The sequence below is a fragment of the Nelumbo nucifera genome, chromosome 1 (assembly GCF_055504915.1).
Source record: "Nelumbo nucifera cultivar China Antique chromosome 1, China Antique-T2T, whole genome shotgun sequence".
In the NCBI taxonomy this organism is placed as follows: Eukaryota; Viridiplantae; Streptophyta; class Magnoliopsida; order Proteales; family Nelumbonaceae; genus Nelumbo; species Nelumbo nucifera.
The window spans coordinates 86193656-86221477 of record NC_142649.1 but is presented as its reverse complement, the minus strand read 5'-3'; the positions used below and the strand labels follow the sequence as shown (position 1 = coordinate 86221477).

General features: G+C 38.3%; 1 pseudogene; it reads left to right on the top strand.

Moving 5' to 3' along the window:
- Nucleotides 1–10845: 10845 nt before the first annotated feature.
- On the top strand, nucleotides 10846–27822 carry LOC104599623 (granule-bound starch synthase 2, chloroplastic/amyloplastic pseudogene; annotated as a pseudogene).

The following is a 27822-nucleotide window of genomic DNA, read 5'->3' as shown; positions in this document are numbered from 1 at the left end:
AAATTTACGAATTCTTGTTTGAATTCTTGTTTATCTAAAAATATAAAAAATTAAGAAAATTTACCTGTACTTTGGGCCTAGTGTCACTTTGGCTCCTAAACTTTAAAACATATCAATCCGATATCTAAACTTTCACCATGTATCAACTTAGTACCTACCATTAACCAACCGTTATTTATATATATCAGGTGACGTCACATGCAACTTAAAACTTTTTGAAAATCAATCTACATATTGTTGTCTTCTATGTGAGGGGCCATTTTGCTCGCCTCAACTTCCTTGACCTCTTTGTAGCAGAAGATGAGATTCAAGACATGTCCACCGCTTCAATACAAAAGAAAGCTATAGAGGTTGGGGCCAAAATGTACGCCCTTGCAACCGGAAAAAACAGACCCCATCTCACCTCTTGCAATTCCAAGCCTTCTGACAAGCCGGACTTGAATGAGACACCCACTCCCCAGACCTTAGATGACGATTGATCCATCCGTACCACTTCTCTTCTTTGTATTCCAATCATAGAAACATCTCAATCATCGAGGTAATCAAAGACGGTTACATTAGGATTGAGTTGATTCTAGGGTTCCAGAGAGACAGGTATTTAGATTACTTATGCAAGTTAGTTAGTCCTTGAATTTCTACCTTGTTCAAAATTTTCTTTAATTTTTCTTTCTTTTTTTTATCTATTAAAAAAATAAGAAGATAATGAAATGGAAAGAATTGGAAGTTGAAAACTATTGTAGAGGGCGTATTGGGAATGTGAACAAACAACACCTAGGCCTAGTTAAGTTGCTAATATCTTGTTTCGGTGTAGGAGAAGAATAGATGACAAATAATGGCTGAATTAGGTATTTTCTGGTTAGGAAGCCATTGTTGATGTTGTGCTTGTGGACATGAGAGAGAGAGAGAGAGAGAGAAAGAATGGTTGTATGCATGGATGTGGTCCTGAGTAAGAAGAGAAGAGGTCAATGTTAGACTTATCATTATGCAGTTTGGATAACACCTGAACTCTATTTGTTAACTTTGTATTTATCTCTCTGTTTTCACACTTATCTTATTGTATCCTTATCACAATGTATACCACTAATGTATGACAGTCACAGATACTGTATATATATCACTCATATACATCAATACAAAACATATTCTTATTTCCCTTCATGATATTAGAGCAAGGATCCAAGACCCAGCAAACTCCATGGCTTCCTCTATAGAATCCCATCAAACCAGCCTCAAGAAATAACACAGAATGTTTCACAACCATCTAGCCCAGCCAATCTGTGTTCCAATGTTACTTAACTGATATATGTGAAACTTGATCCCCATAACTACCTGATATGGAGTTCTCAGATCTGGCCAGTCTTGTATAGCCACCAGTTCCTAAGGTACATAGATGGGTCATATCCTTGTCCTTCACAATATCTTACTGCAACCTCCAGCACCAACACTACCTCTGAAAATTCAGAATACAAGGCCTGGATGATTCAGGACAAACTCTTACTAAGCTGATTACTGTCATCTTTGACTAAACATGTGCTCTCTCAAGTTGTGGGATGCTCAACTTCACGCCAAGTATGGTCTCTACTAAAAACTGTGTACACTCCAAAATCAAAGGAGAGAGTAATGCAACTCAGGTTTGAAATCAATGATCTAAAGAGAGCGTCTCTCACCATGGGAGACTACCACTTGAAAATCAAAAACATCTCAGAGCTATAAGAGAGCCTCTATCAGAATCACATTTGATTTATCAAACAATAGAGGGTCTGTCAGCTGATTATGATGGTTTCACTACAACAGTTCTCACAAGAGTTGAAGGTGTCACATATGATGGTTTCCAGAGTATGCTTCTCCAATATGAAACAAAACTTCAACGATCCAGGCATTGTGCTGCTCATGGTATCTTTGCAAATATGTCAACAAAAGGAAGGTACAAAAAGAATACTCAATATACAAATTGTGTATTATGTTAGAAGATGATAGAAGAATTGATCCCTCATCCTCACAAGCTAGTAGAGGCTACAAAGGAAGCCCTTGTCAGATCTACAAGCTACCAAATCACTCTGCCCTCACTTGTTGTACTAGGTTTGACACTTCCATCAAGCACATATTGCAGAAAATGTTTCTCTCTCAGTAGATCTCTCTCGGTATCCAGATTCAGGTGCAACTCACCATGTCACCAATAACTTGAACAACCTGAAACTTCATTCTGAGTACACTGGTCCTAATCAACTTCGAATTGGCAATGGAACAAGTTTACCCATCAAACATGTTGGCTCCACTTCAATTTCTAATCCAAGTAAATCTCTCATTTTCAATGAAACATTTCATGTGCCTTACGTCACTAAGAATCTCCTCTCAGTTGCATGATTTACTAGTGACAATGATGTTTTCATGGAATTTCACCCATCTATTGTTGTTAAGGATTGAAAGTCACAGAAAACACTCTGTTCGGGTTATGGTTGAGCTGGCCCTGGGTGCCACATGTCGTCTCCGTGGTCATCTTATCTCATTGGACACGTCAGCACCATGCCACCTCCGCGGCCCGTCTTATCAAGGACTCTACAAACTCTCTAATAGTAAATCGTCCAGCATCCCTGCAGCATATGATAGTGAACAAGCCGATCTAAACATATAGCATCAACGGTTAGGTCATTTAGCAGTAGATACAGTGAAGCAAGTAGTGTTGAAGAATAAGCTTCCTATGCACAATAAAGAAATTACACTTTGCAGTGCTTGTTCTCTTGGCAAAAACCATCGTCTTCCATTTCCATCTAAGTTTCAAAGCATCCTCACCTCTTGAAGTTGTGTATTCAGACCTATGGGGGCCTGCCCCTGTTACTTCACATATAGGTTTTAGTTATTATATTAGTTTTGTTGATGCATTCAGTCGATTCACTTGGATATTCCCTTTCACTCATAAGAGCGATGTGTCGTCTATATTTATTTTATTCAAGAATCAAGTTGAAAATTTGTTAAATTGCAAAACAAAAATTCTTCAAACTAACGATGGTTCAGAATACAAGAAACTTAGGTCATTTTGAGAAACAAGGTACTCTTCATCGTACTTCATGCCCTCATATACCACATTAGAATGGCTCTGTTGAGCGAAAACACCACCACATTGTGGAGTCCGGCTTAACACTAATGGCTCATGCTTCTGTTCCCTTATCATTTTGGATTGAAGCCTTCCAATCTTCTCCTTTATCATTAACAGATTGCCGACTAAGGTCCTACAGAACAAATCACCATGGGAACAACTTTATGGACAACCACTGGATTATTTCTCTCTTTGTATATTTGGTTGTGACTGCTTTCTTCACACCCGGCCATATGCAGCTCACAAGTTGGAGTATCGCAACACCTCATGTGTTTTTATGGGCTATTGTGACACAATGAAAGGGTTATAGACCTCCTCCTCACCACTAACCCTGTATATCTCTCTTCTCCACCAGAAATGCTGCCCTCACTTGTTGATACTATCAATACGGGTGCTACCTTCCCAACCTCCTCAACTACACCGTCAACTCTTCCTCTCCCTCAATCTGAACCTCGCCTCCATCCCATAACTACCCACTCTATGACTGGCACCCGCAAGCCCAAACTCCTTCTCACAACCAAGTACCCTCTCCCCCTTGATACCACTGAACCTTGCTCTGTCAAACAAGCCCTTCAACATCCTAGGTATGTTTGTTGAAATCAAGTCACTTCCTGATAATCAAATTTAGACCCTTTGCCCTCTTCCTCCTAATGCTAATGTAGTTGATTGTAAATGGATATCTTGGGTCAAGCATAAACCTGATGGTAGCATCAATTGGTTCAAAGCTAGATTGGTAGCCCGTGGTTTCACACAACATGAGAGTCTTGATTACATGGATACATTTAGCCCACTACTCAAACCAATGACTCTTTATGTTACACTCCATATTGCTTTTGCTCAAGGATGGATTCTTCGTCAACACAACGTTTCTTCATGGAGATCTCCAGGAGGTGGTCTACATGTCTCAACCACCTAGGTTCATAGATCCTGAGCAGCCTTCCCATATGTGTCGACTACATAAGGCACTATATGATCTTAAGCAGGCATCGTGTGCCTGGTATTTTAAACTCAATGAGTTTCTTCTCTCTTTTGACTCTTTATGTTACACTCCATATTGCTTTTGCTCAAGGATGGATTCTTCGTCAACACAACGTTTCTTCATGGAGATCTCCAGGAGGTGGTCTACATGTCTCAACCACCTAGGTTCATAGATCCTGAGCAGCCTTCCCATATGTGTCGACTACATAAGGCACTATATGATCTTAAGCAGGCATCGTGTGCCTGGTATTTTAAACTCAATGAGTTTCTTCTCTCTTTTGGATTCCGGGCCTTTTATCAGATATATCTTTGTTCATTAGCAAACAACATGGTCTGCAGTTGTGTTTGTCCTTTACGTTGATGATATAATTATTACGAGATCATCTCCTACTGTTGTATGCTCCCTCATAGCAAACATCAAGGACCTCGAGTCACTCTCTTTCTTGGCATTGAAGTGCACCGGTCTAGCTAACACATTCATCTCTCCCAAAAGAAATTTATCACTGATATACTTCACAAAGTCTAGTATGCATGATGCAAAGCCAATCAATACACCTATTCTAATTGATGTTGCTCTCTCCTTATCTCATGGTATTGTGATCCCTGACCCAACTAAATACCAAAAGCTAGTTGGTGCTCTTCAATATGTTATCATCACCCGGCTTGAACTGGTGTTTACTGTAAACAAGTTTTGCCAGTTTATGCATAGACCTACTAGTACCCACATGGCTGCACTAAAGCAACTTCTCCGTTATCTCAAAGGGACATTACACTATGGACTAACACTACGGTCATTCATAATCTCTTACACTTCATGCATTCTCTTATGCAGATTGGGTCGACTATCCAGATGAAAGACGTTCTCAGAGTGGTTTCTACATCTTCTTGGGTCCTAACATCATCTCATGGTCATCCAAGAAGCAGACAACCGTTTCTCTCTCCAGTACTAAATCAGAATACCGAAGCATTGCCCTTGCAACATTGGAACTCTTATGGCTTCGTTCCTAGTTTCGAGAACTTGGCATTCAGTCATTTCAATCACCCACACTTTGGTGTGACAATCTTGGAGCGGCCTATCTCACGAGAAATCATATGTACTAAGCATATAGCCATTGATTTTCATTTTGTCCTTGATGAAGTGGCTGCCAAGTGTCTCCAAGTAAAATTTATCAATGGAAAGGATCAGCTGGGAAATGTTCTTACCAAGCCTCTACCTGAACCTCGTTTCTCACTGCTTTGGGACAAGTTGAACGTTGGCCTACCACCGTCAACTTGAGGGGGACTGTTAGACTTATCATTATGCAGTTTGGATAACACCCGAACTCTATCTGTTAACTCTGTATTTATATCTCTGTTTTCTCAATTATCTTTTTGTTTCCTCATCACAATGTATACCACTAATTTACAACAATCACAGATATTGTATATATATCACTCATATACATCAATACAAAACATATTCTTATTTCCCTTTAGTTAAGTGGTTGAACAGAATTCCATCTTAGTCAAGGAGGGTGAGGGAGGATGCTGGTTTTCAAAGAAAGCTAGTTATTTGGTATTTGGATCTTTAAACAGGATGGTGGGTGATGAGTGACGATGATGTTTTTGTGATTGTTTGTTTTGCCACTTTCTCTTTTAACTCCTGTCTTTGTTTTCTAAATTCTAACCCGTGATAAGTCATTAAGAAAAAGAGACTATGATGATAAATTCTCTTTACGACAACCGAAAGTTGTTTCTTTCTCTCTCCCCCATTTTCTCCAATTCAACTTCTTGATGATGAACACCCATGCCTTGTTAGCTCACAAGGATGGAATGCTCCTTGAAGAAAATTCCCTTTCTCTACCTTTCCCTTGATAGGAGCATGAACAATTTGTAATTGCAAGTAAGAAGCCACGAAGGAGGAAATATTAGCGGAGAGGGAGGAGGTTAAGGATTGAAGAATTTGTAGATGGTTGGAGAATTTGTACATCGGTGAAACTCTCTATTGATTCTTCGACGAAGAGCTCATCATTGGTTCTCCTCCATCTTCTCCAATTCTGACGCTTCCCATCTAAGAGATTTGAGCAAATGGCTGATAAAGAAAATTTGATGACACTTGAAGGGCATTTGTGCCCTTTCATATACCACTTAACAGCTGGTTAACGGTTGGTACTAAGTTGGCACGTTTTAAAGATTAGGGACCAAAGTGACACTAGGCCCAAAGTACATGGTACTAATTTGGAATTTTCCCAAAAAATTATCCATTCCTTTCTCTAATAAATTAAGAAAACCAAACAAGACCTAAAATTTATATCTATTAGAAAGAAACCTCTACAATTTCATTTAAATATTGAATCCAATTAGAAATCTGAAAGGATCTAGACCTAAAATTTATATCTATTAGAAAGAAACCTCTACAATTTCATTTAAATATTGAATCCAATTAGAAATCTGAAAGGATCTATTAGAGAAACAAAGATGATTTCAATATTATATTTAGAAAATTTATCGAATCATAAATCATTCAAATAAATAAGAGAAGGTTAGTTTGAGGATTTAAAAAATTTTAAATAACTGAATGAGAATCTTTTTGGAATATTACCAGAACTCTAACAGAGGGAGGTATTTGTCACAAAATGAAAGTTTAGGGGGGGCTTTGTTACAAATGAAAGTTCAAGGGGTAACTGTCATTGACCCCATAACAGAGAGGGTTTTGTCACAAATGAAAGTTTAAGGGGATAATTGTCACCAACTCCATAGTACATGGGGTCTTTATAATTTACCCCAAAAAATCTTAATTGGGTTGAACAATAATGGTCCTTTTAAATAGAAAAAACACAAAATAGTAAGGTGTAAGGATATTATTTGGATTTTGATCATTGTTGAAATGGTGAGGGGGTGAAAAATCACTCCATTACTATAGTTAATGGATATAGATATAGATGAAAATGGTTCACTAAGGTTATGTTAGGGAAAGGTAGAGAAACTTTTACAAGTCTTGTATTGGTTTCTCTATATTTCCCTTCCTTTCACTACTTTTTCCTTCAAACCAATCATAGCCTAAAGGTGCAAAACAAAAAACAAGAGGATCTCTTTAGCTGACAAGACCTTGCTTTTCTTTTCTATTGTAGACAAAGAGGTCTTCCATATTAGAGCAGATTATCTGATTTCTTTTTTATATCTCAAAATCAAAAATAATACTAGAAAGCAAGAGATACAAAAGGTTCCAACCAATGAGGCAGATTGTCTGAATTTATAGTTGTTTTACAAGAGTTCAAATCAGCCCCCCACAACGTCTCACAGCATATTTCCACCGTGTATTACGAACATCTCCCGATGATAATACCAAAATTGATGATGTCATCATCGAAAAATATTTTCAATATACGACAAATATGTGCTGTGAGACGTTGTGAGGAATAATCTTATGGGGGGCTGATTTGATCTCGTTTTATAGGCTGGGGGGGGAGGAATAATAATGCCCATGCCAGCCATAAACTGCATATGGCTCATAACTACTCAGTCTCTGAGGCCCATGTTATTATGTGCCCCACAGGCCACAGCCCATAAAACAGCCATCAAATTCAGATGTCTGGTTTCCGGTTTCCGTACCCCACTTAGATGCATATTTACTATGCTTGTGTTTGGTATTCTCGGATTTTCGACGTACACTAACTTGAGTTGAAATGTCCTTTATACTTAAAACACTAATAATACTGTTTGTACTTAAATCCTGTTAGTGAGAAATATATGCTTTTCATCCATATCATCATTGAGATTTTGCCTCCCAAAACAAGAAACATTAATGTTTATGTTTTAAATAGAAACATTTTACAATTGTTTACCTTAAAACAATCTCAACCAAACAGAAAATTAACCATTAAACTTACGACACCCTAGGTGGTGCTGATGTGGCAACATTTTACAGCTATGGTACTAAATATCCCCTGCACATAACCACAACCCAACCTTTGGTTTGACATGGTGTATTTAAAACACACCATTTCAAACTGACCAAGGTGGGGCCTAATGGCCTGAAATGTATCACGTTTTTGTTGGGCCCCAGTACTGAGCACCCCCTAAGGGGATGGGTTACCCCATTGTTATAGCCCCATGAGAGGATCTTTAATTTATCTACAGGGATGAGAGCGGGAGGGCCAATTCTGGTGGATCCTGTTTCCTTTGAGTAAGACAGATCTAATAAATCATCTGACCTGAAACCCTAGAATTTATAAAAACTGTTGGAGAGAGGGGAGATTAAGGTTGTTTTATTGGCAAATGAAAATAGGGTCATTTATTTAAACACCCCACACCCCTTTAAGATTAGATACCCTTATAGCTTGTGCATAAATAGGAGAGCCCATAGTTTGCAATCATATTACTTAGAAACCCCTAATATCTGTTCACCCAGATTAAAACCCAACATGGTGAGTGTATTTGCGATTGGGCAGTTGAAGAAGAGGAATAGTGGAGAGAACTACGAACCGTAATGAGAATAAGAGTCCGTAATCTGTGTTGTTCCAATTGTTCAGAAAACTACTCTGAAAACCGAGACTAGCTTGGTAATCTGGCCAACATCCAATCTTGATTGGAGAGATTAAAATTGTAAGGCTGTGTTTGGTTTGAATGAAAAGATAGGGAAAGAAAGAAAAAAGTAGAGAAAATTATAAGGTTGTGTTTGCAGACAGCAGAACGGAACTCACTACCGCTTTGCATTAAGAAGGCTCTCATGAACTGAATGGGACTCTTTTTCAATAGGCCCACTGAACTAAATGGGCCTGAGCTTCATTGCATATTGCTTGGGCCTTTTCAAAATTTAACTAATACTATGCTTGACCTAGAAAGTACCTAGGGCAGCCTAATCAGATGTGTTTTAACCATGTATCTTTTTTTATGATGTTTTTAATTAACCATGTATCTGATTTGAGCATTATTTGCAATTATATGAATAAAATCAGATGGTTATAATCATCTGTTCATCCGGATTTTTGGGCCAGATGTTCTTCCAGGTTAGGGCCCATCTGATGGCAAGTTCTGATGGTTAAAACATGGGACAGGTAGCAGGTTTAGGGGCCCGTCACCTCTATATGGGTCATGTGTCCCTAGACTTGAAATTCATAATTAGGAGGAATCAACGTATACCGTATACTTGTTTTTGGGTCCACATTGTTGAATTGGGCTTAGTTGTTTTTATTCTTATTTTAAGTTATTTAGTTAGAAAGTTGTTGGGCTTTAGGCCCATTAGTTTATGTTTTTAAGTTGTGACTGTTCAGCTACATTAGTAGCCGCCCTATTAAGGGCATCCTTGTAATATCTCATCCTTTAAGTTAAGTATAAATATAATGAGGGGTTCGCGGCTAGGGTTAATCTAAGAGTCCTGGTTGACTTCCTACTCTTTTCTCTTTCTCTTTTCTTCTCTACTACTGAAATCTTCATCTTCCTCCTCTTTCTCTTTACAAGAAATTCGACTAAATTTGCAATCAGTGATTTCTACTTGGTATTAGAGCAGGCCAAAGGTTCCTTGAGTTATTTTCTCATGCAGCCCTAGATCGGCCGACTACATGGTGATTTAAGAGGCTGATCAAAAATCTCAGGTAAGCCTACTTTTTGGATTCTTTGGTGAATTTGTGTGCCCTATAACTGGTCTAGTGTTTCTTATCAAAATCAGGAAAAACTGGAAAAAGGGGAAAAGTCCTGTTTCTGTTGGATTCTTTAATTTTGACCTAGGAAGTGGTGCCCTAATTTTTTAGGGTTCCTTGGAGTTTTCTGTAAGGGGTGATTCAAGTCCTGCCTGATTTGGAGGCTTCTAGAGAGAGCGGCTACCTCTTCTCTCTCTTCTCCCGTCCCATAGAAAATGAATCTTTTGTGGGAAGATAGTCTAGGACACCAGAAAGGTGTTGTTGGTTCTAGAAGTGTTTTCGTTCGATATTCTTGCATATTTCAATTATTTTCTTTACACTTTTTGAGAAGCATGGAGGGTCACAGAGTTGAAAATAAGCCCGGTAGTGAAATGGGACCGTGGGAGGAGGTGTTGGAGACCTTTTCGGGACTGGGACCATTACAACAGTTAGGTTGGATGGTGCAAATTACTTATAATGGTCACAATCTGCAAAGATGGCCATTGGTGCTCGTACAAAATTAGGGTATATCACTGGTGAAGAAGTGAAACCCGAAACTAGCAATTCCTGGTGGGTACAGGAGAATTATATGGTGATGACTTGGTTGTATAATTCCATGTTGCCCCATATAAGTAAATTTTTTTATGGGCAAATACAACTAAGGAATGGGATGGTGTTGCATAAACCTATTCACAGAGAGAAAATGTTGCTAGGGCTTATCAGTTGAAATATCAGATTACTTCTACAAAGCAGGGAGATAGACCTGTTGTAGCCAATTTTTCAACCCTTAAAACCCTGTGGCAGGAAATTGACCATTTAGAGACATTTGCTTGGGAAACCACTAAGGATGCAGTTACCTATCAGAAACATTTAGAGAAGTATAGGGTGTTTAAATTTCTTCCTGGCCTTAATCCTGAGTATGATATTGCAAGACAGGATCTTCTTTCCAGAGAGATGTAATGATGAAAAATCCTGTTTCTGATCAGTCTGCCATGGTGAGTACTATGAAACCTAAACAAAGTGGAAATCGGGGTGGCAATGAAATCAAGAAGAAAGATAAAAGAGATTTGATCTATGAGTACTATAAGAAGCCTAAACACATAAGAGATACTTGCTAGAAGCTTCACCTACATCTTGTATCGACTAGACTAAAAAAATAAGAAGGGAAATGCATACATGGCAGTTACTGGTGACATTCCGGCCCTTCCTACTACAGCTGCTCTGGAGTCTGTTGCAGCTGTTGCAGTAAGGGTCGAACTTGAGAGGTATGAGAAACTTTTGAACTAGTGGAATATAGCTAGTTTTGGTTTAGCAACAAGCGGACAACAAGGTACAGGTGGTACTGGTGGAGTCCACTCTACTTCCTTTCACACGTCACTGCAAATTATGTTTCTACTTCAGGTAAGGAGGAACTTCCTTGGATTATAGATTTTGGAGCCTCAAAGCACATGACCCATAGCTCTACTATTTTTTCTTCTTACTAGCTCTGTTCTGGCAAAGATAGGGTCTTCACAGCTGATGGATCCCATGTTCCCATTGTTGGGAAGGGATCTGTCAAGATTAGTGATTCTATTCATCTACCCTCTGTTCTTCATGTTCTCAGATTGAGTACTAATTTGTTATCTGTTAGTAGTTTGATTAAGAACCTGAACTGCTTAGTAATTTTTTCTCCTACTCATTGTATTTTGCAGGACCTGGATTCAAAGATGACGATTGGGAGTGGTCGTGAAGTGACGGGATCTACTTCCTGGATGTGCTTCCTCCTCATTAGAGTCATCATGTCAGTAGGGATAGTGAGTCAAGGTCTGTGGGTCAAATTATGCTTTGGCATAATCGTTTGGCCCATTTACCTTTTTCTTCTTTGAGTCTTTTGTTTCCAAAACTCTTTGAGTCTGTTAGTTTGTCAAGTCTGGAGTGTGAAGGTTGTCAACTTGGAAAGCATTATAGTCATTCATTTAAACCTAGTAATAAAAGGTGTTCTTCTTTTGATGTTATTCATTCTGATGTTTGAGGACCTTATCGTGTTCCTTTTAGGGGAGGCTATCAATATTTTCTCTTATTTGTGGATGATTTCTCACGATACTCTTGGATTTACCTGAAGAGATCCCCCGGTGAAGTACCATTCTTGGTAAGGCAATTTCATCAGATAATGCTAACATAGTTTGGAACAAGAATAAAGGTGTTCAGATCAGACAATGCCAAGGAATATTTTGAAAAACACATTGCCTCATATTTGTTAGAATATGGTGCTATCCATTAGAGCAGTTATCCCTACAGTCCACAGCTAAATGGTGTTGCAGAAAGGAAGAACAGACACATTGTTGAGATTGCAAGAAGCATGATGATCACATCTACAGTTTCAGTTCGGTTTTGGGGTGATGCAGTTCTCACAGCATTATATCTAATTAGCAATGTGTCCTCTCGTATACTTGGATTTATCACCTCATTTAGTCTCCTTTATTCTGAGGGAGAGATGTTCCATATTCCTCTCAGGGTGTTTGGGTGTGTCTACTTTGCACATATCCTTGGTCCTCACTGCTCAAAGTTTGATCCCAAGGCAAAGAAGTGTGTCTTCCTTGGTTATGCAGAAAAAAAAGGGTACTGCTGCTATGATCTAGTCTTTGGGAGTCAGTATGTTACCAATGACGTCACCTTTTTTGAATCCACATACTTATTCTCAAAGAATCCTTCTCAAGGGGAGTGTTTTGGGGAAGTAAGTCAACGGTTTATTCCTCTCCGAGTTCCAGTCCCTGTGTCTACTCCTGTGCTTGACCCTCCTATGTCACCTACCTTACCACTTCCTCTACGTCCTACTTTTCAGCATTAGTTACGACAGAGACTTCACAAGGAGGTTGATCCCACTACAGCAGAACTCACATCACTTATTGTCAATTCCTTGGAGACTCTAGATTCAGCTGACATGGATTCAGGTATTCCTCTTGGTCCCACTACTGATTCAGTTCCCATTGATTCTACTAACCTTGTTACAGATAACCTTGATCTTCCTATTGCTCTCAGAAAAGGGAAGAAAAAGTGTATTGCTCATTGTATTTCACAGTACTTATCCTACAGTGAACTTTCTCTTTCCTACCATGTTTTTCTTTCCTCTCTTAACTTAGTGTCTATACCCAAGGGTGTTAGTGAGGCTCTCTCCAAACCTGAGTGAAAGATAGAGCAAGAATCCTGTCAACTACCTTCCAATGCTAGACTCGTGGAGCATGTATGTACTGACTTACCACACTTACTGCATAGGAAATGTCTGGTCTTGTCAGACACAAGTATAGCAGCCGACCTACAAGTCTTTGATATCTCCTAATGTCCTTTACTAGCTCACCTTCTGATGCATTGATTCTATGGTTCTGATCAATAGGGGTACTGATTGCCTTTATTCCAAACTTCCCTGTCTCTTGAAGAAGATCCAAGACATACTTCCTTTGAAAGATAAAAATTCCATGTTTTGATCTTGCAACTTTAATGCCTAAGAAATATCTCAGTTATCCAAGATCTTTAATTTCAAATTCTTTATGTAAATTCCTTTTCAGACAATCAATCTCACTTAGGTCATTCCCCGTGACAACAATATCATCCACATAAACAATTAGGATTGACACCAAAGTCTGAGTGTAGCCAAAAGCAATCAAGAACTTTATAAATCTATCAAACCATGCTCTGGGAGATTGTTTCAAGCCATAAAGTGACTTCTTAAGCCTGCATACCTTTCCCTTTTCAGCATCACTATAAAAGCTAGCAGGAAGATCCATATACACTTCCTCTTGCAGATCCCCATTTAGGAAAGTATTCTTCACATCAAGTTGAAACAAGGACCAAGAGTATAAGGCAACAAGAGAAAAAAGTATCCAAATAGAGGTCATCTTTGCAACTAGTGCAAAGGTCTCTAAGTAATCAATGCCATAGGTTTGTGTGTACCCTTTTGCAACAAGTCTTGCCTTATACCTTTCTATACTTCCATCTGCCTTATATTTTACTATGTAAACCCATCTGCATCCAACTGTCTCCTTGCCTTCTGGTAGATCCACAATGTCCCATGTCTGATTCTTAATCAAAGTTGTCATCTCTTCCTGCACACATCATATAATGTGATTCACATTATGACACGGATCTCCTACACTTTTTCATATAGGAGTTTTGGACCCAGATTACAACTTATAATGTTTTGCACTATAGCAGTTGATGGCCAATTTTAATTTGGCAGAATCTAGGAAACTCAGAAGATCCATTTTTAGTCTTTGTGTTTGGTAATATATATAAAGTTGAAAAATACAAAGACGTGCGCCCAACAATACCCAAAATGAGGGAATGTTAAATTTGGGGAAGCTTCAAATGAAGCTTTTAGTTTAAAAAAATTGAAGTTTTTAGATCTTTTTATGTGATAAATAGCCATTTACAAAGATTTTGATCTTTAGAGATAAGACTCCAAAAGTTCATGTTTTTGATTATATGAACTATTGTAAGATTTTCCTAAAATGATGTACGAAACAGTACCCTATTTATTTGAACCATAGAGACCCATTCAAAATATATTACTACAATAATGCAGCAGTCCACATTAACTAGACAACTACTCTCTTTTGCTTTTCCACTCCCTCCCTTCGAACTTTTTATGTGTGTGTATGTTTAAATTTAAAGAAAAAAAGGGCTACTCACAACCAATTCAATTTTGTTTTTTATTACTAAACATATAATCAAGATTTTTAAAATCAGACTAGATAGGGAACCGTTTTGGGGATTCATTTTCGAGTCAAATGGTCCGACCATCCAGTTTGAACAGAAGACCCATACGAAGTTAAAAAAATAAAAAAAGCCAAAAACCGTTGTCTAAATCAATAGTTCGACGGTTCTACCACTTAGGTCAGCGGGTCACTGACCAAATCAATAGGTTTTGGCCAAAAAACAGTTTTACGATGAAATGGAACCAGTTAACTAACCGGTTCCCCAGGTTTTCCAGTCCCACCTTCCAGACCAGTTTAGAAAACCATGCATATAATCACTCCCCTGTAAAATATGGTCATCCTTTAACAACACCATGCCCATGCATCACACGCGATTCTTCTAGTTCTCTCTTTCCCTCCAAATTTCTTTAATACAATTACACACTTACACTAAATAATATTTTTCCATGTCATTTTCCAAGCAATTTCTGTTTAATTTATTTAAGCACAATTGGGTATTATGATATGTCACAAACTATTTCCATAAGTTTAAGGCCACAACAATTTCTGTTTAATTTATTTAAGCATAGTTGGGTATTATGTTATGTCGCAAACTATATATTTTCATAAGTTTAAGGCTACACTTGGTTGCAAATGGAATGAAGTTAAAATGAATAACTTCCATACAAAATGATGTTTATCTAGGAAGAAATCGTTTCTTAATTTTTATACTAACTAGGGTTGTTCATAAATAAATTCAAACTGACCAACCTGGCCCGACCCAATCCGATTTGGTCGGTTTTTCTTCACCACCAGTCAGTTTCGGGTTGGAAAGATGGATAAACCGGTAATTCAATTTGGTTTCAATTTTCACACATAAAAACCGAAACCGAACCGAACCAAACCGAGTTATCTATAAATATATTCTTACTGAAATATTATATATAATATGTATATTTTAGTTTCAAACCGACCAGGTTGGTTTTGCTTAATAGAGGGTCGGTTTTGGTTCAATCTTTAGGTAACCCGACCAAGTTGGATCAGTTGAAAATAACTAGTAAACTGACCCAACCCGACCCATGAACAACCCTAACACTAACCCTAGATGGTTGAGACTTGCAACACATTAGGAATATTGAGATTGAAAGAAGAGAAGTAATGCTTTTCAATGCTCACTACTATTTATTTTCTGGAAACCATCGTGCATCTTGGCCAAATGCAGTATTCAAAACCAGTTTTAAAAACTGACATGGAGGGTTGATCCTTCTTTTCCTCTAGGGCCATTAGTAGTTCAACCCTCCAAGTGGAATGGGTCAACTTGTGATATCATTAAATTATGATGAATTTGGATTTCCTTATCACGGAATGGTTCTCACACCCCTCCTCCCTCACAGCACTTGCAGCCTTGCATTAGGACATCTCCCCTTGAATGAAAACATACGAGTACAGATGTTCCCGATGTACAACTACAACATGCTGTGAGGTGAGCATTAGGATCATTTTGTGAGGAGGAAATCCAAATTCAACTCTGATATATATAGAATATTAAGATTTGAGGTCAAAAAATGTATTTTTGGCAAAATTAGTGGACCAAGGCACCTTTGATATCTTGCACCACATAGACCGCAAAACAGTTATCCAAAATAAAAAAGAAAAAGGAATAGGAAAAAAAATCAACAAAATCTGACAATTGGGCACAAAGTTATGCCCTCTGAAAATTTTCATATATCTTGTAATTTGTAACACATCACCCATTGATTGAGTCAAGTGGATTATCGATTCAATAGCCTAGATCAAAGGTTACTATCAAAGTCATACGGGTTTTTGAATAAGACCAGGCTTGGGGGTTAATAAACTGGAGTCATGACTAGGTGTTTGGCCAAGCATTTCAATTGGTAAGACAAAAAAAAAACAAATCTTAGACCTCCCACAGATTGACTTGATAGACCAACCATGATACACCAAGTCAGTTATCCTAGTGTGGATTGGACTGATCCACAATATTTTGGCATGGATCGGAAATTGCGACATTGTGTTTAAAACCATCCATAAATGATTTTAAAACACTCCACACCCTTGAAAGAATGCCTAGTGGGTGTGGCATGTTTCAAAATCAAACAATCCATATGAGAGCAGAGCATAGTCCTTTTGGGACATATTATAGACAATTTTTTAGTGCAGTCTAAATTGTTGAAGTCAGTTTTGAAAAAAGAGGACTACATACAATGTGGTCAATATGTACAAATAAACTGCCAAAGTTGTCTAAGTCTCTTTGTTTCTCAAATTCACTATTCTCACACTTGACAGTCCAAGATTTTACTATTAATACACCAAGCAATACGTTCTAATCAATATAAAAAGGGCAACCCAATGGAGGAGGTTCCCACCAATGTGGGATAATGAGAGGGATAGATGTCATAATTTTATCCCTGCACATACAGAAAGGTTGTTTCCAAGATATCAACGCTGGCCCAAGTCACAATGGAACAACCCAACTGTTGTGCCAAGGCCCACCCTCAATATGTTCTAATCAACTTATCAGATATTAGTTTACTATATATGGTCTCTGAAATTAAATAGAATACTTGTCGAGACCGATGATCACACGGATTGGAGTGCTTCAAAGCAACTAAGCCACAAAGCCATCTTAGCTTATTTGGGAGATCACATCTCCGCCCCACAATGCCCCACAGCACATTCCCACTATGTATTGGGAACATCTCCCGATGACGACATTATCGGGACTGGTACTATCATCGGGAGATATTCACAATACACGGTGGGGATGTGATGTGTGTTGTGGGGAGGCTCATGGTGGGGCAGAGATGTGAATTCCTTATTTGGAGTACTTCAAAGAAACTAAACCATCTTAGCTGAATCTTTAGTTTAACCCTCCTATATAGGTTCTATATTTCACTGGTAAGATACATTTGCTTGACCACCTATTCATTTACAAATAAAAAATATTATTATTTTCTCACAAATAAATTTGAACCCAAAACCTTAAATTTAAACCCATAAACCCAAAATTATCTATAAAAAGCATTAGATCAAATGTGTATCCTTCAACTGTATAGGAGTCAAAGTTTTTCATTAAGTATAGCAACAGTTCTTTGACATTCCCAACAAGCCAATCCAAGTAGAACAAATTAATTAATTTAAAAATTTTAAAAAAATTTAATTTCAATTCTATTTTTGTTTTTCAAAATTTATTAACCTACTCATTTTAAATAAAATTAATTGGATTTCAAATTGATGAAAATTAATTTTAAAATAAAAAAAAATAAAAGTTACACTAATTAATCTTAAAAAATAATTATGATCATATATTAGTTGAAGGAAATGAAAATTTCCCAAGTTATAATATTAAAATAATATTATTTAGTTTCTTTAATTGTAATGATTTTCAATGGAATTTAAGTGGATCTTATAATAATATTAATTATTAAATTAAAAATTACTATAATACTTATAATTAAATTCCAAGTTCTTAATTATGAAATTAATATTCTTATTAATTATTTTCAATTTTTCTCATTTAATTTTAAAATAAAAGTCATAAAATTATTTCTTTTGTCATTTTAAATTCTTATCTTTATAGTTAATTATTTTAAAAACTATATATTTTCAATTTTTATATTAAAATTAATTAAAAATTGTTTTTCTTTTATTATTTTATTAATTTCAAAAAATTTTAATTAATATTATATTAAAAATTTATTAATGCAATCATTTTAGTTGGTATTTAAATTAATAATAAAATAATAGTAAAACTTTTTTGTTAGTTAATCACAAAATACTAAAAAATAGATGATTAGTCAAAAATAGACTGAATCATATATTACACGGCTGCCGCAAACACTAGGGACTCACTAATGAACTTTTGGTTGGGGACCCATATCTAACATGGGTAGTTGTTCATCTTTCAAAACCCAAATACAATGTAGTTAATCCAAAAACAGGTTTATAAGTAAGACCTTACTCCACCCGTCAATTGAAAACGGGTTTTCGGAACCCGGTTAATATCAACTATTTTGACCAATATTTTGCAAGTGACCTTTCTAAACCAACCCCTAACCCTATTAGGTGTAATTGATGGTTAACATGGGGTGTTAAACAGCCCATATCGCAGCCATCAAGTGCAGCGAACCCAGACACCGTCAAGGCTTAGAATTCGGATCTACTAACCACAATACATTGCTGGCCACGCTCATCCGGCCATGCATATGATACATCGGTTGTATTGTGGTCATTGATGTTCCATTTGCGTGGTAGAATGAGCGTGACCTGATATGTTATGGTCAGCTGTAGGGTTGGCAATTTTTCACCTAACCCACTGAATAGCATCTAATCCACCCAACCCACCCATTTACTTGGCGGGTTGGAAATGGGTTTGATCATCCATTGGGTCAATTTAAATGGATTAGGTTATGGATAACCATTGGGTTAACCACTAAAGATACAAGTATTAATTTCTTAGCCATTCTTTTAATTTTCGTCATTTGAATGAAAATAATTTATAATTAATACATTAATTTTCTATTAATTATTGACTAAAATTAGTTTTGTCTCAAATCAACACACTTCACCCAAATCGACATAAATCCAAATCAACTTAACCCAAGTCCTGACCAGCTCAACTTGGATTAAATATGAACATACCCAATCACCTCGGTTCAGTTCGTTTGGGTCGGTCAGCCCAGCCCGAACCCTACCCAACACGGTGCATGCCGGTCTGAGTCGACCTGAATCCGAAACGGATTGGTTCGGGTGGGGTTTGAACCCTAAATCCCTCCCACTTGCCTTTGTCTGGTTTGGATCGTCCAGTCTAGGTCGTATCTATATAACTCGACCCAAATATGGACCGGCCCGATTTACTTCTCTTGACCCGCTTCAGGCCGGTCGGTTTAGTCCCAAACCCGTACACAAACCTGATATGAGTCAGTCCTAGTCAATTCGTCATTGGCTGAACCGGTCCAATCTAGTCTAAATGGGTTGAAGCTCAACCCAAACCAAACCCAATCCAACCCGCCCAATTGCCACCACTAGTCAACAGATCTGGACTCCAAGGCTTATGGTTAGTGAAAGGCAAGCCCCACATATAAATTAAAACTCAGAGAGAAGAGACAACTTGGAAGCATAATTATCTTCATGAATGATCTTTAAAAACTCATGAGGATAATGCATATTATTTTCATGGATCAAAACTGGAAATTGATAAGCATAATATTAACAATAATTATGTTATCACTCTCAATTTCTATCTCCATATTAGGGGTGAGCATAGGCCGGTTCGGTTTTGTTCAATGGTAGAACCTGGAACTTATCCTATATGGGTTGTTTTTAGGTTTTTGGAACCAGAACCTATCCTTTAAAGGTCAGTTCCAGGGTCGACTCTGGCCTTGGTGGTTCTGGGGTCAGTTATAGAGTTTACCCATGGAACCCATACTTTCTTTACTCTCCCCCTTCACACAAAAAAAAAAAATCATGTTCTTTAATAAATATAATACATAGTTTAAATCTTATATTATCTTTATTGATTAAATTGAATAACTTAATATGTAGATTATAATTATATGGTTAAAAACTTATAAATTAAATTTAAATTTTATAAATATTACCTTTTACACTACTTATGGTACATATTCAAATATTAAAATGAAAACAAATGATCAAATCACTAAACTCAATGGTCAAGAGGCCTTTGTAACCATGAATACTTGTGTTCAAATCTTCACATCCCCAGAAGTATTCTAGGGTTTATTTCAAGGCAAGTTCGGTCCAAGACAGGTCCCAACAAGGTCGGTTCCACCAAGGTCAACCAAGGCTGGTTTGGGTAGGGTAAACCCCTAGACCTTGGAACCAGCTTGGGTGAGAGTTGGTTCCAAGAATTTGGAACTAGACACTACTCTATAACAGATTGTGTAGGATTGGTTTAAAGCCGGTTCGATGTCGATTCCATTTGATTCTAGGTAGAACCTACCCATTTGCTCACCCCTACTCCATATAACCCCATTCTCGACAAAGATTAAAGTCATCACATAAAGCATGAAATTCAGCTTGAAGAGAAATATACCTACCATAAGCTCTTTGAAAAGCAAAAATAAGTGAGCCATGAGCATTTCTAAGAACAGCCCCACCCCTCCTTCACTGGGATTACCCTTTCATGCACCGTCCACATTTAACTTAGGCTCAATTTGAAAAGAGTACAAATACAAATATATACAATGCAAATACATACAAAATATAAAGTTTTGTACTCTACAAATTTGTTTTTATACTCATTCCAAACTAAGCCCAGTTTGGAAGGAGTACAAATGCCTATATATACAATGCAAATACATACAAAATAATACAAAATACAAAGTTTTGCACTTTCACCTTGAATTCATTGCAAATTTCAAAAACATTGACTTTACAAAGACAAAACAAATGGTTAGAGAAAGCAAGCTATATTCTCAAACACAGATAGAACTTTGTTATGAGGTATAGAGAATGGGATTGAAAATAAAAGGAACAATGGAAACTAAAAAAAATAATAAATGTTAATCTACAATGAAGGAAGAGAGAGAGACCATAACAATTATGTTTCCTAAAAATAAGGAATTATGGATTAGGAAGAAAGAGAGTCCACAAGAAACCACATCCTAGGCCATGTTTGTGAGTGTTTATGTTAAAAATAAGTGTTTATTGGAATAATCATTTTTTGCATTTGGTACCCAACTTTTTCAAGTGTTAATTATTTCCTATTTTGATGTAGTGTGTGCAATCTAGTCACTCCTTGCTGGAAGGTAGCTCGGACGTTGGTCTGCTACGTGGCCGGGTCAAACTACTAGACAAGTAGATCAGAGGTCCCGAGGTACTTTACCCGATGTGGGCACTCTGATGAAGTTAGCGTAGGAGGTTTTTGAGAGAGCTGAGAGCTTCGAATGCTAGTAAGAGAGATAAATCACATGTACCTTATGGGTTCCGTGTAAGCTGATAAGGCTTATCCAAGTTCGTCCGATCCGAGGTGGGATATCAATATAATCCGTTGGCGTGCGGTGTGATCCCAAAGAGATCGGAAACAACTAGCTCGCTTCTAGAAGAAGGCTACATGGCACCTTGGTAGGTCGGTGTGTGACGAGCTGCTCGGGCCTTGGTCTTAGCTAAGTGACCCGAGGTGACTTGAACTACTGAGGTGTCCAAGGATGCTGAGATGTCACGAGGTCAACAAGTCGCTCCACGGGTCATCATATCATAGGTTGGACCAAATTACCTCTCATCATGTGTTTGTTAGTCTTTTTCTCCAATAAGCACTTAAATAAGCAATTGTGACTATTTTGTCCTTCATTTTCTTTCATCTTTTATGAAAGCACTTTTACAAAATCTCTTTTACGAAAGTATTTTTGTGAAAGCACTTTTACAAAAGTATTTTTATAAAAGTATTTTATGAAAAGCACTTTTATGAAATCACTTTTACGAAATCACTTTAATAAAAACACTTTTGTGAAAGTGATTTTATGAAAGAATTTTTATGAAAGTACTTCTATAAAAGCATTTTTATGGAAGTAATTTTATAAAAGTATTTTTACAAAAGCACTTTTATGGAAGTACTTTTATAAAATTCAACTAGGGATAGTTTGACAAGTGGTATTTTAAAATTCAACTAGGATAGTTTTGGAAGAAAAAAATTGAATAAGTGCTTATACAATAAGAACTTAATAAGCTGGAAATTTGGGCTTAAAAAATAAGCCCTTATTTTTAAAATAAGCACTTATTTTAGGCTTATTTCTTAAACACCAATAAGTGCTTAATGGTGTGGTCCCAACCCAAATAATCATTTATTTTTAAACACTCCCAAACATGGCCTTAATTTCCAAATTTGCCACATTTCATATTTGACTATGATATCAAAAAGATATCCTATTCAAAAAACTTGTAAACTGGTATCATAAACCTATTAATCAATCAGATGGTGTTTATCAAAACTCATAGGTGGGCTTTGATTGGTTAGAGCTCTCTTGGGATGATGTCTTTCTGATATGATTGATTTTCCCCTTAGAAAGCTATTGGCATTGGAAAGAGAAGGAAAAATAACCCACTGAGGTGGCTTCTTGAGAGTGCAAGAATTGGTATTTTGAAGAGAGAGAGAGGAAGCGCATGCTGGAGAAGGCAAGAAGCTAGGGTTGGTGTAATGGAAAAAGGAGAAGCTATCTAACATGGCCATCTTTGTTTTATATGCAAGATATGTATTTCCTTCACAATTTTTACAAGTATTAACTTAAATTTTATATCATATTTTAATTAATATATTATATTTACATGATTTCAATGCCCATAATGGTATCAAATGGAACGAAATGAGGAATCAGGATTCATATAATAGGTGTTTGGCATCAATGGCATTTTCTCAAAAAACGGCACCATATCAGTGCCACATCAGAAATCCATTTTTTAGGAAAACGCCTACTATTTGGTTAGCCATTTTTTCTGAAAAATGTTTTCTTAGACCATGTCTTGGAAATTGAGAAAGGTGTGGTATGAGAAAACATTCTTTTTAGTGTTTTTTTTTTCTTTTTTTTTGTTTTTTCTACTATTACTAGCAACAATATACTGACATGGCATTGAAAAATCCTATGTGGCGGTAACAATGATGGTACCAAATACAAAACCTAAAAAAATATTTTTTTTGAGAAAACAACATGCTCATACAACACCATTTTCTAGGAAAATACCTCTTAGGAAACGACATTGGTTCCAAACACCACCATAGCCAACCCTATCTAGTTGCAACAAGGCTTAGATGATAAACATGTGCTCCTTAATTCCACCTCTATAGACATGTTATGCCCAACGTAGAATTATCAAATAAAAGGCACCTATTAGACAGACATTTGTTAAATTCGGAGGACATACCACACTTTGCCAGCTTTGTTGTGCGTGTGAAGGTAGCTAGACCGTTCATAAATATCTCTCATATATGATGGTACCTGAAAGGCTTTAACCAATCATAACCTTATGTCAATTTAATTTGATGAAAACCCACTTAATTGGCACCTTTATAATCCTTGTTGATTGGTTGTAAGTTTTTATGATATCATGTCTTCCAATAGGCATTATGGTCAACCCTTTATTGATCACACTCCAATACACGTGTTTCACACACATAGGATACACACCTAAGGCTCGATTTGGAAGGAATACAAATACAAATATGCAATGTAAATACGTAAAAAATAATATAAAATACAAAGTTTCGTACTCTCCATATTTGCATTTGTAATTTTGTACTCCTTTCAAACTGAGCCAAAGTGTGCAAAACATACATTGGTGTATTAACTCGTGCTTTTACACTATGGTGAACAATATTATATCTGGGCTCATACATATATATATATATACGTATATATATATGTGTGTGTAATTTTATGTAAATTAAATTCGGGTCCCATGGATTTGCAGCATTATAGCTGCTCAGTTGGATTGGTTAACGCATCACCATCCAACCAGCTTCGCTGTGTTTGTTTGGATATAATATAAAGACCTCCCCTTAGGTTTTTCACAATAATAAAAGCCTTCAATGAGGTTTCATTTTAACAAAAACCTTTTCTATAGTTTTGACAAAACCTACAATTACCCCCTTCCATGTTCATTACCGAAAATAAATATTATTATTTCAAAACAACAGAGACGTAAAAGTTACAAAATTGCCCTTATTACTTGTTAGGGTATTTTTCAATACGATCAATAGACCAAATCTACCCTTTTAGACTTTGATGAAGGAAGATTTGGCCCGGCCTCTTAACTACCCAACACGTGGCAGAAGCAACAGCTCGGCACGGCAGTACGCTCAAGGCGCAAGCTCCGAGCTCCCCAAAAGGAGCCCGAACTCCCCCTTTGACCCCAAGCCTTACAAGGAGCGCAAAGGGCAACAACCCGAACAGGCCCACCCCAGGGCAGTTCGGGCCACACCTCTATCCGAACTCAAGACTTCACCTCGCACACCACTCCAGCATTTCGTTTCCAGGCCGCCGAACTAAACAACCGTGCCTGACACCAAAGGAGTCCGTATCCTGAGGCGGCGCACCTGACTGACTTGGGATCTGACGCTTGACAGCCGCACTTCAACGGCCACCTGCCACCGCCACCTCCAGTCACAGAGACGGCTCCGACAAAGAGAGAAGTGGCGGTTGCCTGCCCCAACAGAGGTGATGACACCCGAACTGGCAGAAGTGCAGAGGTAATGATACCCAACCTGACAGGAGCTTGGGAGTGAGTGCGCGAAGTAGTTATAAAAGGCTCTCTTCCCCCCAAGAAGGAGGTACGTGATAACTTTGCGCTATCTGGTTTTGATCTTGCCTTTGAGAAAATACTAACTTGAGCTTCGGAGCAATCTCACCGGGTTCCTCCCTGGAGATTCTTCACCTTCTTCTCCGTTTCAGGCACCTGTTGCTCCAGTCAGAGACAAGGTCGTTGACAGCTAGGACCGACCGGATTGTGCTACATCAGACTTCACTCAATTATAATGAGTTTACTAAATGAAGTTATTTCACTCTTTTTAATCTGATCTAAGAATTTTTTAGTAAAAAATTAAAAGTTTTTTTTTGGGAGTATTTTAGTGAAACAGCCTAAGCTGTTTTGGAAACCTCTCTGCATATGACACCTTAACTGATTAACTGATTCAAGTCCTCATTTGAGTGTAAATACTATTTTACCCACACTCATGATTAAAAATATGAATCACAACAAGTTTCCAAAACAGCCAAAGGTTTTCGTACCCATGTGTATGAAACACTGGTCGTCATAGGTTGCCTAGCCCGCCGTGCATGATTTTGTCTCTATCAGTCCATCCTATCCGGTCTCTGCATGGTTTTTCCCCTGCGCCTAGATAACTGTTCACTCGTCTGGGCCACATTGTCAAAAACATGGCTTATATGTTGTGGACAGTTAATGGACAATTGAATCCCAACCCTAATTCCATGTGGAAGATTTATGGTCATTTAAACTCTCTCTAGCCAACTCGATCTACCACCACCCACTACTGAAACAGCAGTTCCGACCGATCATAAGCTCTCCTCTTGCTCTCTGCAAAAACAGAGCAAAACACCCCATTTATATTGTGGAGATCCTCCCACAATAAATGGAGAAAATAAACGGTCATCACTTGTGTGATTTCATATACATATCTTGTTTTCTTCTACACCTGGAATTTCATTAAAACCCACCCTCAAAACACCCCGCTTTAAAAACTAAGCAATAGTCAAAGAGCCAGAAACCAAAATCAACAATAACGGCTGAAAAAAACACACAGTGACAAGAGAAGGAAAGTTAATTGCAGGAAGAGCAATTCAGATGCTTGATATTGTTACAGACACAGAAAACAGTAGACACACTTGTAGGCGAGCCTTACCACCATGGCCGGCAGCAGCAACGAAGGGCAGTAGCACGAACAGTAGCGTGCACCGCCCGACAGCAGCACTTAGGAGCCACGCATGCACCATCCGACAGCAGCACTAGAGAGGGGCCCACACGACAGCTCAGCAGGGTGGGTCCACACTTATCTGGCCACAACAGCTCTGCTTGCCAACTCGCCGCCAGCTACATCATTCCTCATCCCTTATCCTTATCTTATCTTATCTTCTTAAGTAAGAGTTGTATTACCATTAGGAGTAGGTAATTAGGAGTTTGAGTTTGAGTTGGATTACCCTAGCCTAGCCGAGTCCAACAGGGAATTCCCTTCTGTAATCTCCTATTTAAGGAGCTACGAGTTGAAGTAAAGGCATTCAGTTTCCAGTCAAGAGAAGAGTGAGGAGAGTTCGGGTGGTCTCTTGGACAAATCACCCATTCGGTTTTCCACAATAGGGTCTGCACGCAAGGGAAGGCGCAAGGGGAAGCAAGAGGTTCTCCCCATGGACCGACCCATGACGAGATCCTACGCTCGGGCCCATAACATTTTGGTATCAGAGCCAAACGTCATGGGCGATATGGAGCAGCTATCATCCAAGGTCCACGAACTGGAACATAGGCTAGCAGAAACCAGCATGGAGGTTCGTGAAGTCAAGGAAGATGTCTGGGAGCTGCGACGCCTGCTGGAAGCATTCATCTCCAACAAAGAAAGGAGTTCTAAGGGAATTGCCAACACAAACAGTCATCATCCAGACTGGACAGAGGCATCCAGCGAACAGCAAATCACTGCCCCGATAGCCGCAGTTATTCCCAAGTATAGTGGTTTGGAGTTTTCCTCATACAGCGGTAGCGGCGACCCATTGGGATGGCTGTACCGCTGCGAGCAATTCTTTCATAATCAGCGCACGGAGGATGAAACTGTAAAGTCTCCTCCTTTGGCCGGGGACAATGTTGTGAACATTATATTGGTACCGGCAGAATGCGCTTCTTGGTCAAAAACAGGTGGACTGGGCGATGTTGCTAGGGCTTTACCAAAGGCTTTGGCTCAGCGTGGACATAGAGTTATGGTTGTGGCACCACGGTATGGTAACGATGCAGAAGTCCAAGAAACAGGAGTGCGCAAGAGATATAAGGTGGATGGGCAGGATATGGAGGTAACTTTCTTTCAAGCTTATATTGATGGCATGGATTTTGTGTTCATGGACAGCCCTATGTTTTGCAATATTGAGAAAAATATATATGGGGGAGGTCGAGAGGATATTTTAAAACGCATGGTTCTCTTCTGTAAGGCTGCTCTTGAGGTTCTCTTCTATAAGTTACCCGGTGCGTTCTTGTGATCCACAACATAGCACATCAGGGTTGTGGTCCAGTAAGTGATTTTCGTTATGTGGATCTTCCACAAAACTACATAGATCATTTCAAACTACATGACCCAGGAGGTGGGGAACACTTCAATATCCTTGTAGCTGGCCTGAAAGCAGCAAATCGTGTAGTCACTGTAAGCCATGGTTACGCCTGGGAGCTGAAAACTAAAGAAGGTGGTTGGGGTCTGCATCAAATAATAAATGAGTGTGATTGGAAGCTGAAGGGCATCGTGAATAGGATTGATGCAAAAGAATGGAACCCACAGTTGGATGTTTACCTGGCATTTGATGGCTACACCAATTACTCTGTGGAGACTCTTCAAATTGGCAAGCCTCAATACAAAGCAGCTCTACAAAGGGAGCTTGGTCTTCCTCTTCGGGAGAATGTTCCTCTGATTGAATTCATTGGCAGGCTTGACCATCAGAAAGGTGTTGATCTCATTGCTGAGTCCATTCCTTGGATGGTGGACCAGGATGTGCAACTAGTCATGTTGGGCACTGGGAGACCTGACCTGGAACAGTTTCTCAGACATTTTGAGAGTCAACACCATGACAAAGTCAGGGGTTGGGTTGGTTTCTCTATGAAAATGGCCCATCAAATAACTGCTGGTGCAGACATCCTATTCATGCCTTCTAGATTTGAGCCATGTGGACTGAACCAGCTTTATGCACTGAGCTACGGGACAGTCCCTGTTGTTCATGCTGTTGGTGGACTGAGAGATAGTGTGTAG